Source organism: Abramis brama, assembly GCF_963993115.1.
Source record: "Abramis brama genome assembly, chromosome: 8".
Lineage (NCBI taxonomy): Eukaryota > Metazoa > Chordata > Actinopteri > Cypriniformes > Leuciscidae > Abramis > Abramis brama.
The window spans coordinates 31,287,629-31,296,755 of NC_139970.1; the positions used below are offsets into that span (position 1 = coordinate 31,287,629).

Here is a 9,127-nt window from a genome sequence, read left to right on the forward strand (position 1 = left end):
TCGGAATCCGTTCCCCCACTCCCCTTATGAGAGGTGTTGATGTAATGGCTTAAAAAAAATGCTGATTTTATTTTTGTGTGTGGATGGAGCTTAACTTGCATCAGTTTAAAGAATATATTTTTTTGCCTTTTATTATCATAGGACAGTAGAGTATCAAGAAAGTTTGACGAACCGGGACTTGAACTCGGGTCGCCCAAAGCTAAAAAAAAAACATTGTTAGGGGACTGACCACCAGGCTATTGAGGACAGTTACATGCTGCAATTTGATAAATATTAGAACCTCATTATATAAGAAACATAGGGGGAACAGAATCCGACGGCAAAAACACAGCTGTCGGAATCCGTTCCCCCACTCGCCTTATGAGAGGTGTTGATGTAATGGCTTAAAAAAATGCTGATTTTATTTTTGTGTGTGGATGGAGCTTAACTTGCATCAGTTTAAAGAATATATTTTTTTGCCTTTTATTATCATAGGACAGTAGAGTATCAAGAAAGTTTGACGAACCGGGACTTGAACTTGGGTCGTAATAAGCTAAAAAACAATGAATGTCTGTGCAGAGGGTACTGAACACTAGGCTATTGGGTTCAGCAATTAGCTGCAATGTGATAAATATTAGAACATCATTATGTAAGAAACATAGGGAAACAGATTCCGACGGCAAATAGTTCAGCTGTCGAAATCCGTTCCCCCACCCCAATGATGAGAGATGTTGATGTATCGGCTTAAAATATGCTTATTCTATTCTGTGTGTGGATGGAGCTTAAACAGCATCAATTTGATAAATATTAGAACCTCAGTTTGTCAGAAATATGGGGGTGAACAGAATCCGACGGCAAAAAAACAGCTGTCGGAATCCGTTCCCCCCCACCCATTATGAGAGGTGTTGATGTAATGGCTTAAAAAAAATGCTGATTTTATTTTTGTGTGTGGATGGAGCTTAACTTGCATCAGTTTAAAGAATATATTTTTTTGCCTTTTATTATGATAGGACAGTATAGTATCAAGAAAGTTTGACGAACCGGGACTTGAACTCGGGTCGTAATAAGCTGAAAAACAATGAATGTCTGTGTAGAGGGTACTGACCACTAGGCTATTGGGTTAAACAACTAGCTGCAATGTGATAAATAATAGAACCTCATTATGTAAGAAACATAGGGGGAACAGAGTCCGACGGCAAAAAAACAGCTGTCGGAATCCGTTCCCCCACTCCCATTATGAGAGGTGTTGATGTAATGGCTTAAAAAAATGCTGATTTTATTTTTGTGTGTGAATGGAGCTTAACTTGCATCAGTTTAAAGAATATATTTTTTTGCCTTTTATTGTGATAGGACAGTAGAATATCAAGAAAGTTTGACGAACCGGGACTTGAACTCGGGTCGTAATAAGCTGAAAAACAATGAATGTCTGTGCAGAGGGTACTGAACACTAGGCTATTGGGTTCAGCAATTAGCTGCAATGTGATAAATATTAGAACCTCATTATGTAAGAAACATAGGGGAAACAGATTCCGACGGCAAATAGTTCAGCTGTCGAAATCCGTTCCCCCACCCCAATGATGAGAGATGTTGATGTATCGGCTTAAAATATGCTTATTCTATTCTGTGTGTGGATGGAGCTTAAACAGCATCAATTTGATAAATATTAGAACCTCAGTTTGTCAGAAATATGGGGGGAACAGAATCCGACGGCAAAAAAAACAGCTGTCGGAATCCGTTCCCCCACTCCCATTATGAGAGGTGTTGATGTACTGTAAGGGCTTAAAAAATGCTGATTTTATTTTTGTGTGTGGATGGAGCTTAACTTGCATCAGTTCAAAGAATATATTTTTTGCCTTTTATTATGATAGGACAGTAGAGTATCAAGAAAGTTTGACGAACCGGGACTTGAACTCTGGTCGCCCAAAGCTAAAAAAAAATTTGTCACGGAACCGACCACTGGGCTATTGAGGGTAATACTATGCTTCAATTTGATAAATATTAGAACCTCAGTTTGTCAGAAATATGGGGGGAACAGAATCCGACGGCAAAAAAACAGCTGTCGGAATCCGTTCCCCCACTCCCATTATGAGAGGTTTTGATGTAATGGCTTAAAAAAATGCTGATTTTATTTTTGTGTGTGGATGGAGCTTAACTTGCATCAGTTTAAAGAATATATTTTTTGCCTTTTATTATGATAGGACAGTATAGTATAAAGAAAGTTTGACAAACCGGGACTTGAACTCGGGTCGTAATAAGCTGAAAAACAATGAATGTCTGTGCAGAGAGTACTGAACACTAGGCTATTGGGTTCAGCAATTAGCTGCAATGTGATAAATATTAGAACCTCATTATGTAAGAAACAGATTCCGACGGCAAATAGTTCAGCTGTCGAAATCCATTCCCCCACCCCAATGATGAGAGATGTTGATGTATTGGCTTAAAATATGCTTATTCTATTCTGTGTGTGGATGGAGCTTAAACAGCATCAATTTGATAAATATTAGAACCTCAGTTTGTCAGAAATATGGGGGGAACAGAATCCGACGGCAAAAAAACAGCTGTCGGAATCCGTTCCCCCACTCCCATTATGAGAGGTTTTGATGTAATGGCTTAAAAAAATGCTGATTTTATTTTTGTGTGTGGATGGAGCTTAACTTGCATCAGTTTAAAGAATATATTTTTTGCCTTTTATTATGATAGGACAGTATAGTATAAAGAAAGTTTGACAAACCGGGACTTGAACTCGGGTCGTAATAAGCTGAAAAACAATGAATGTCTGTGCAGAGAGTACTGAACACTAGGCTATTGGGTTCAGCAATTAGCTGCAATGTGATAAATATTAGAACCTCATTATGTAAGAAACAGATTCCGACGGCAAATAGTTCAGCTGTCGAAATCCGTTCCCCCACCCCAATGATGAGAGATGTTGATGTATTGGCTTAAAATATGCTTATTCTATTCTGTGTGTGGATGGAGCTTAAACAGCATCAATTTGATAAATATTAGAACCTCAGTTTGTCAGAAATATGGGGGGAACAGAATCCGACGGCAAAAAAAACAGCTGTCGGAATCCGTTCCCCCACTCGCATTATGAGAGGTGTTGATGTAATGGCTTGAAAAAATGCTGATTTTATTTTTGTGTGTGGATGGAGCTTAACTTGCATCAGTTTAAAGAATATATGTTTTTGCCTTTTATTATGATAGGACAGTAGAGTATCAAGAAAGTTTGACGAACCGGGACTTGAACTCGGGTCGCCCAAAGCTAAAAAAACAATTTGTCATGGAACTGCCTACTAGGCTACTGAGGCTAGTAATTTGCTTTAATTTGATAAATATTAGAACCTCAGTTTGTCAGAAATATAGGGGGAACAGAATCCGACGGCAAAAAAACAGCTGTCGGAATCAGTTCCCCCACCCATTTTGAGAGGTGTTGATGGACTGTAATGGCTTGAAAAAATGCTGATTTTATTTTTGTGTGTGGATGGAGCTTAACTTGCATCAGTTTAAAGAATATATTTTTTTTGCCTTTTATTATGATAGGACAGTATAGTATCAAGAAAGTTTGACGGACCGGGACTTGAACTCGGGTCGCCCAAAGCTAAAAAAAAAACATTGTTAGGGGACTGACCACCAGGCTATTGAGGACAGTTACATGCTGCAATTTGATAAATATTAGAACCTCATTATGTAAGAAACATAGGGGGAACAGAATCCGACGGCAAAAAAACAGCTGTCGGAATCCGTTCCCCCACTCCCATTATGAGAGTTGTTGATGTAATGGCTTAAAAATGCTGATTTTATTTTTGTTTGTGGATGGAGCTTAACTTGCATCAGTTTAAAGAATATATATTTTTTGCCTTTTATTATGATAGGACAGTATAGTATCAAGAAAGTTTGATGAACCAGGACTTGAACTGAGGTCGCCCAAAGCTAAAAAAAAAATATTGTCAGGGCACTGACCACTAGGCTATTGAGGACAGTTATATGTTGCAATTAGATACATTTTGGAACCTTATTGTGTAATAAACATAGGGGGAACAGAATTCGACGGCAAAAAGTTCAGCTGTCGAAATCCGTTCCCCCACTCAATTTACATAATTCGAAATTAAGTTGGCCCAACTCAATAATTAATGCTTGGAATTTAAATAGTTAAAAATTAAGTTGGCCCAACTCAATAATTAACATTTAGAATTTAAAATGTCCAAAATTAAGTTGACCCAACTCAATTTAAATTGTTCAAAATTAAGTTGACCCAACTCAATTCATATTTAGAATTGAAATTTTCCAAAATTAAGTTGGCCCAACTCAATTTAAATTGTTAAAAATTAAGTTGACCCAACTCAATAATTAATATTTAGAATTTAAATTGTTCAAAATAAAGTTGGCCCAACTCAATTTAAATTGTTCTAAATTAAGTTGGTCCAACTCAATAATTAATATTTGGAATTTAAATTTTCCAAAATTAAGTTGACCCAACTCAACTTAAATTGTTCTAAATTAAGTTGGTCCAACTCAATAATTAATATTTAGAATTTAAAATGTCCAAAATTAAGTTGGCCCAACTCAATTTAAATAGTTAAAAAATTAAGTTGGCCCAACTCAATAATTAATATTTAGAATTTAATTTGTTCAAAATTAAGTTGGCCCAACTCAATTTAAATAGTTAAAAAATTAAGTTGGCCCAACTCAATAATTAATATTTAGAATTTAATTTGTTCAAAATTAAGTTGGCCCAACTCAATTTAAATTGTTCAAAATTAAGTTGGTCCAACTCAATAATTAATATTTAGAATTTAAAATGTTCAAAATTAAGTTGACCCAACTCAGTTTACATTGTTCGAAATTAAGTTGGCCCAACTCAATAATTAATACTTGGAATTTAAACAGTTAAAAAATTAAGTTGGCCCAACTCAATAATTAATACTTGGAATTTAAACAGTTAAAAATTAAGTTGGCCCAACTCAATAATTAATATTTAGAATTTAAATTTTCCAAAATTAAGTTGACCCAACTCAATTTAAATAGTTAAAAATTAAGTTGGCCTAACTCAATAACTAATATTTAGTATTTTAAATTTCTAAAATTAAGTTGACCCAACACAATAATTAATATTTTGAATTTAAATTTTCCAAAATTAAGTTGGCCCAACTTAATTTACATTGTTCGAAGTTAAGTTGGCCCAACTCAATAATTAATATTTAGAATTTAAATTGTTCAAAATTAAGTTGACCCAACTCAATAATTAATATTTAGAATTTAAATTGTTCAAAATAAAGTTGGCCCAACTCAATTTAAATTGTTCTAAATTAAGTTGGTCCAACTCAATAATTAATATTTGGAATTTAAATTTTCCAAAATTAAGTTGACCCAACTCAACTTAAATTGTTCTAAATTAAGTTGGTCCAACTCAATAATTAATATTTAGAATTTAAAATGTCCAAAATTAAGTTGGCCCAACTCAATTTAAATAGTTAAAAAATTAAGTTGGCCCAACTCAATAATTAATATTTAGAATTTAAATTGTTCAAAATTAAGTTGGCCCAACTCAATTTAAATTGTTCAAAATTAAGTTGGTCCAACTCAATAATTAATATTTAGAATTTAAAATGTTCAAAATTAAGTTGACCCAACTCAATTTACATTGTTCGAAATTAAGTTGGCCCAACTCAATAATTAATACTTGGAATTTAAACAGTTAAAAAATTAAGTTGGCCCAACTCAATAATTAATACTTGGAATTTAAACAGTTAAAAATTAAGTTGGCCCAACTCAATAATTAATATTTAGAATTTAAATTTTCCAAAATTAAGTTGACCCAACTCAATTTAAATAGTTAAAAATTAAGTTGGCCTAACTCAATAACTAATATTTAGTATTTTAAATTTCTAAAATTAAGTTGACCCAACACAATAATTAATATTTTGAATTTAAATTTTCCAAAATTAAGTTGGCCCAACTTAATTTACATTGTTCGAAGTTAAGTTGGCCCAACTCAATAATTAATATTTGGAATTTAAATAGTTAAAAATTAAGTTGGCCCTACTCAATTTACATTGTTCGAAATTAAGTTGGCCCAAATCAATAATTAATATTTGGAATTTAAATTTCCCAAAATTAAGTTGACCCAACTCAATTTAAATTGTTCGAAATTAAGTTGGCCCAACTCAATAATTAATATTTAGAATTTATAATTTCCAAAATTAAGTTGGCCCAACTCAATTATTTTAAAGTCTGTGAATGTATTGCCATTTTTAATGAACTCCTTTAACTAAGCAGTGACCATATTTCTTTAAGTCCAAGTTCAAAATAAAACTCTATGACCCGCTCCATTGTTCACGTATGGAGCTGTCTGAAACACTGCCAGCGGGACATTAAACATTAAGTGTTTGTCCGAAGTTTTGCGAGAGAATACAATTGTGTTTGCGAGGGAGCGCTTTGCATTCTATTAATACACTGATTCTTGGGAATTTGGATAAAACAGTTTTAATTTTGAAAATAAAAAGTTAGTAAAATTACAAAATCTGAAGATATATTATTATAGACCAAGGTCTTGGCTGTTCAGCAATATATCGGTGCAACCTCCTCATTTTGTATTTTTTTCATAAAAAAGGCGTTTTTCCAGTTATTACTTTGTTTTTGTCAACACCGTCAGACACAATAAAAAGCAAATAATTTTTTATTTATTTGGTCTAATATGTATTTAGAGTTTTTAAATCATTATCTGGCATTCTTAGTACACATATTTGCTGTTAAGTGTTAAATATTCACTTTTTTTCATGTTTTATACTGTTTCACGTGTACTCCTTTAAAAGATCTAACATCATACAACGTTTACTTTCAGCCTAAATAGAAAAAGTTATGTTTTTTTATTTAACAAACATATTTTTTGTATTAAAAGATACCAGTACTTTAATAACTCAACAGCACTGAAGAAACATATTGTAAGCATATTCATTTAAAACAAATAAAACTCCCTCTGACGGTGGTGACTTTAGAACTGACGGTGGTGACAGTGGCCTCATTACAACATACAATTTCAAAATTTATACAACTCAAGTCAATGGCTACTTGCTTAACAACTTTATTTAACTATTTGGTCCAAAAAATAACAATCCTGAGCACTGTGATAAACATTTAGCCTGCCTACTCCGAGCTGGATCGTGTATGGCCTGATCCACCGGACTGTTTGGGGGAGTTTCTAGGTGATCTGAGCCCTTTCTCTTACGTTCTCTTGATACTTGTTGTCTATGTTTCCAAGCCTTTCTCTGACTTCTCTTTTCCCTTTCATTCAAGTCATTGCTATTTTTTTTAGCTTCCCTTCCTCCACCCTCTTCTTCCATCTTTGCCTTTCCGTTCTGAAGTATTCCTCCTTTAAAGGAGAGCTTGGCAACTTTTTTAACTTAATAAAACTGTCTAGAAATAATTTGGATGGTTAAACAACCTGTTCTGGTGATATTGGTGACTTTCCCCGCTCCCCCCAGCGTTCACATGCGGAAAACAACTTGGGGACTACCGTCCCGGCAAGATAGAAATTGGAAGTCTTGTGAGAAGCGAGAACGAGAAGCGAGAAACACGAACTGCTTTACGGCAATTCGACATAAACACACGCCATATGATACTGTGTATGATGTATTACCCACCTCGGATGACATAGCTCCACACGTTGGCCTGCTACGATATAACATATGCACATGAGCAGCAGTGGTAGAAAGGGGGAGGAGGGTGCCTCAAGTGAGTTTTTTTTTACGACTGTGTTGTGAAATATACGGCCCACAGCTGTAGGGGGAGCTCTTTGAGAAAACACGCGACAACAAAAGTGAAGATCAGCGAAGAAATTACTAGAGTTGCCGAGTTCTGCTTTAACTCTGCCTCACTGTGTATTATCTCTCTCCGCTTCTTTTGATATTCCCTGTTTCTTCTCCTCCTCCAAAGTTGACCTAAAGTAATGACTCGACTCAGTACGGCACGGTTCGGTTCGCTTTAGCTCGGTTGCTTTTCCACTGCAGTTAGTACCGCTTCAAAGTGGGTGGGACTAGTTGCCGTCTCTACTGCCATGATATCATCATATTAAATGCGAATTTTTCATTCCGTGTTTCCCCATCCACTTCTCGGCAACCAACGAGAGGAACTTCTGCACCTCGTCCACTGACCACGATTCAGCCATTTCTTTTTTTGAAGTTTATACTCTTTTTTTTTTACTCTTTTTTTTTTTAAAGCAAATACTTTTAAAACAGGCGCTACAGCGCTGGCTGTTGTCTACTGGCTATTTAAATCTAGCGGGTTTTTAGTGTCTCGTGTCGTAAATACAATGACGCTGGTAGTGATGATTCTGTCTGACCAAGCAGTGATCTGCAGTGTTTTCACGTCACATTTTAGTATCGGTACGGTACGCTTGGAACCTCAACAGAGGTGGTACCATTTAAAGCGAGCCGAAGCGAGCCGTACCGTACCGTACCATGCAGTGGAAATGCGCCAAAAGTGAGCCGTACTGAACCGAGCCGTACCGTACCATGCAGTGGAAAAGCGCCAAAGCGTGCCGTACCGAACCGAGCCGTACCGTACCATGCAGTGGAAAAGCGCCAAAGCGTGCCGTACCGAACCGAGCCGTACCGTACCATGCAGTGGAAAAGCGCCATATGTGCATCCCAAATGACGTAAGCCAAATGAACATTGCATAATAGTGAATTGAGAGAGAGGGAAGGTTACCAATGGTTATACCGCAGTTAGGTCCGGTCTAATTACACTGAACAAAATTATAAACACAACACTTTTGTTTTTGCCCCCATTTTTTATGAGCTGAACTCAAAGATCTCAGACTTTTTCTATGTACACAAAAAGCCTATTTCTCTCAAGTATTGTTCACAAATCTGTCTAAATCTGTGTTAGTGAGCACTTCTCCTTTGCCGAGATAATCCATCCACCTCACAGATGTGGCATATCAAGATGCTGATTAGACAGCATGATTATTGCACAGGTGTGCCTTAGGCTGGCCACAATAAAAGGCCACTCTTAAATGTGCAGTTTCATCACACAGCACATTCCAACAGATGTCGCAAGTTTTGAGGGAGCGTGCAATTGGCATGCTGACTGCAGGAATGTCCAGCAGAGCTGTTTCCCGTGAATTTAATGTTAATTTCTCTACAATAAG

The 9,127-nt window shown here is 35.7% G+C and overlaps 1 protein-coding gene across 1 annotated transcript in view; it reads right to left on the bottom strand.

Annotated features, from left to right (window-relative positions):
- The window catches only part of LOC311088014 (protein eva-1 homolog B-like), a 28,688-nt gene extending 20,984 nt beyond the window's left edge, over positions 1 to 7,704 (bottom strand). Inside the window, exon 1 of the mRNA XM_084121628.1 lies at positions 7,620 to 7,704. The gene's annotated coding sequence lies outside the window, so the exon portion shown is untranslated. The remainder of the gene's footprint in view (positions 1 to 7,619) is intronic.
- Positions 7,705 to 9,127: the final 1,423 nt, after the last annotated feature.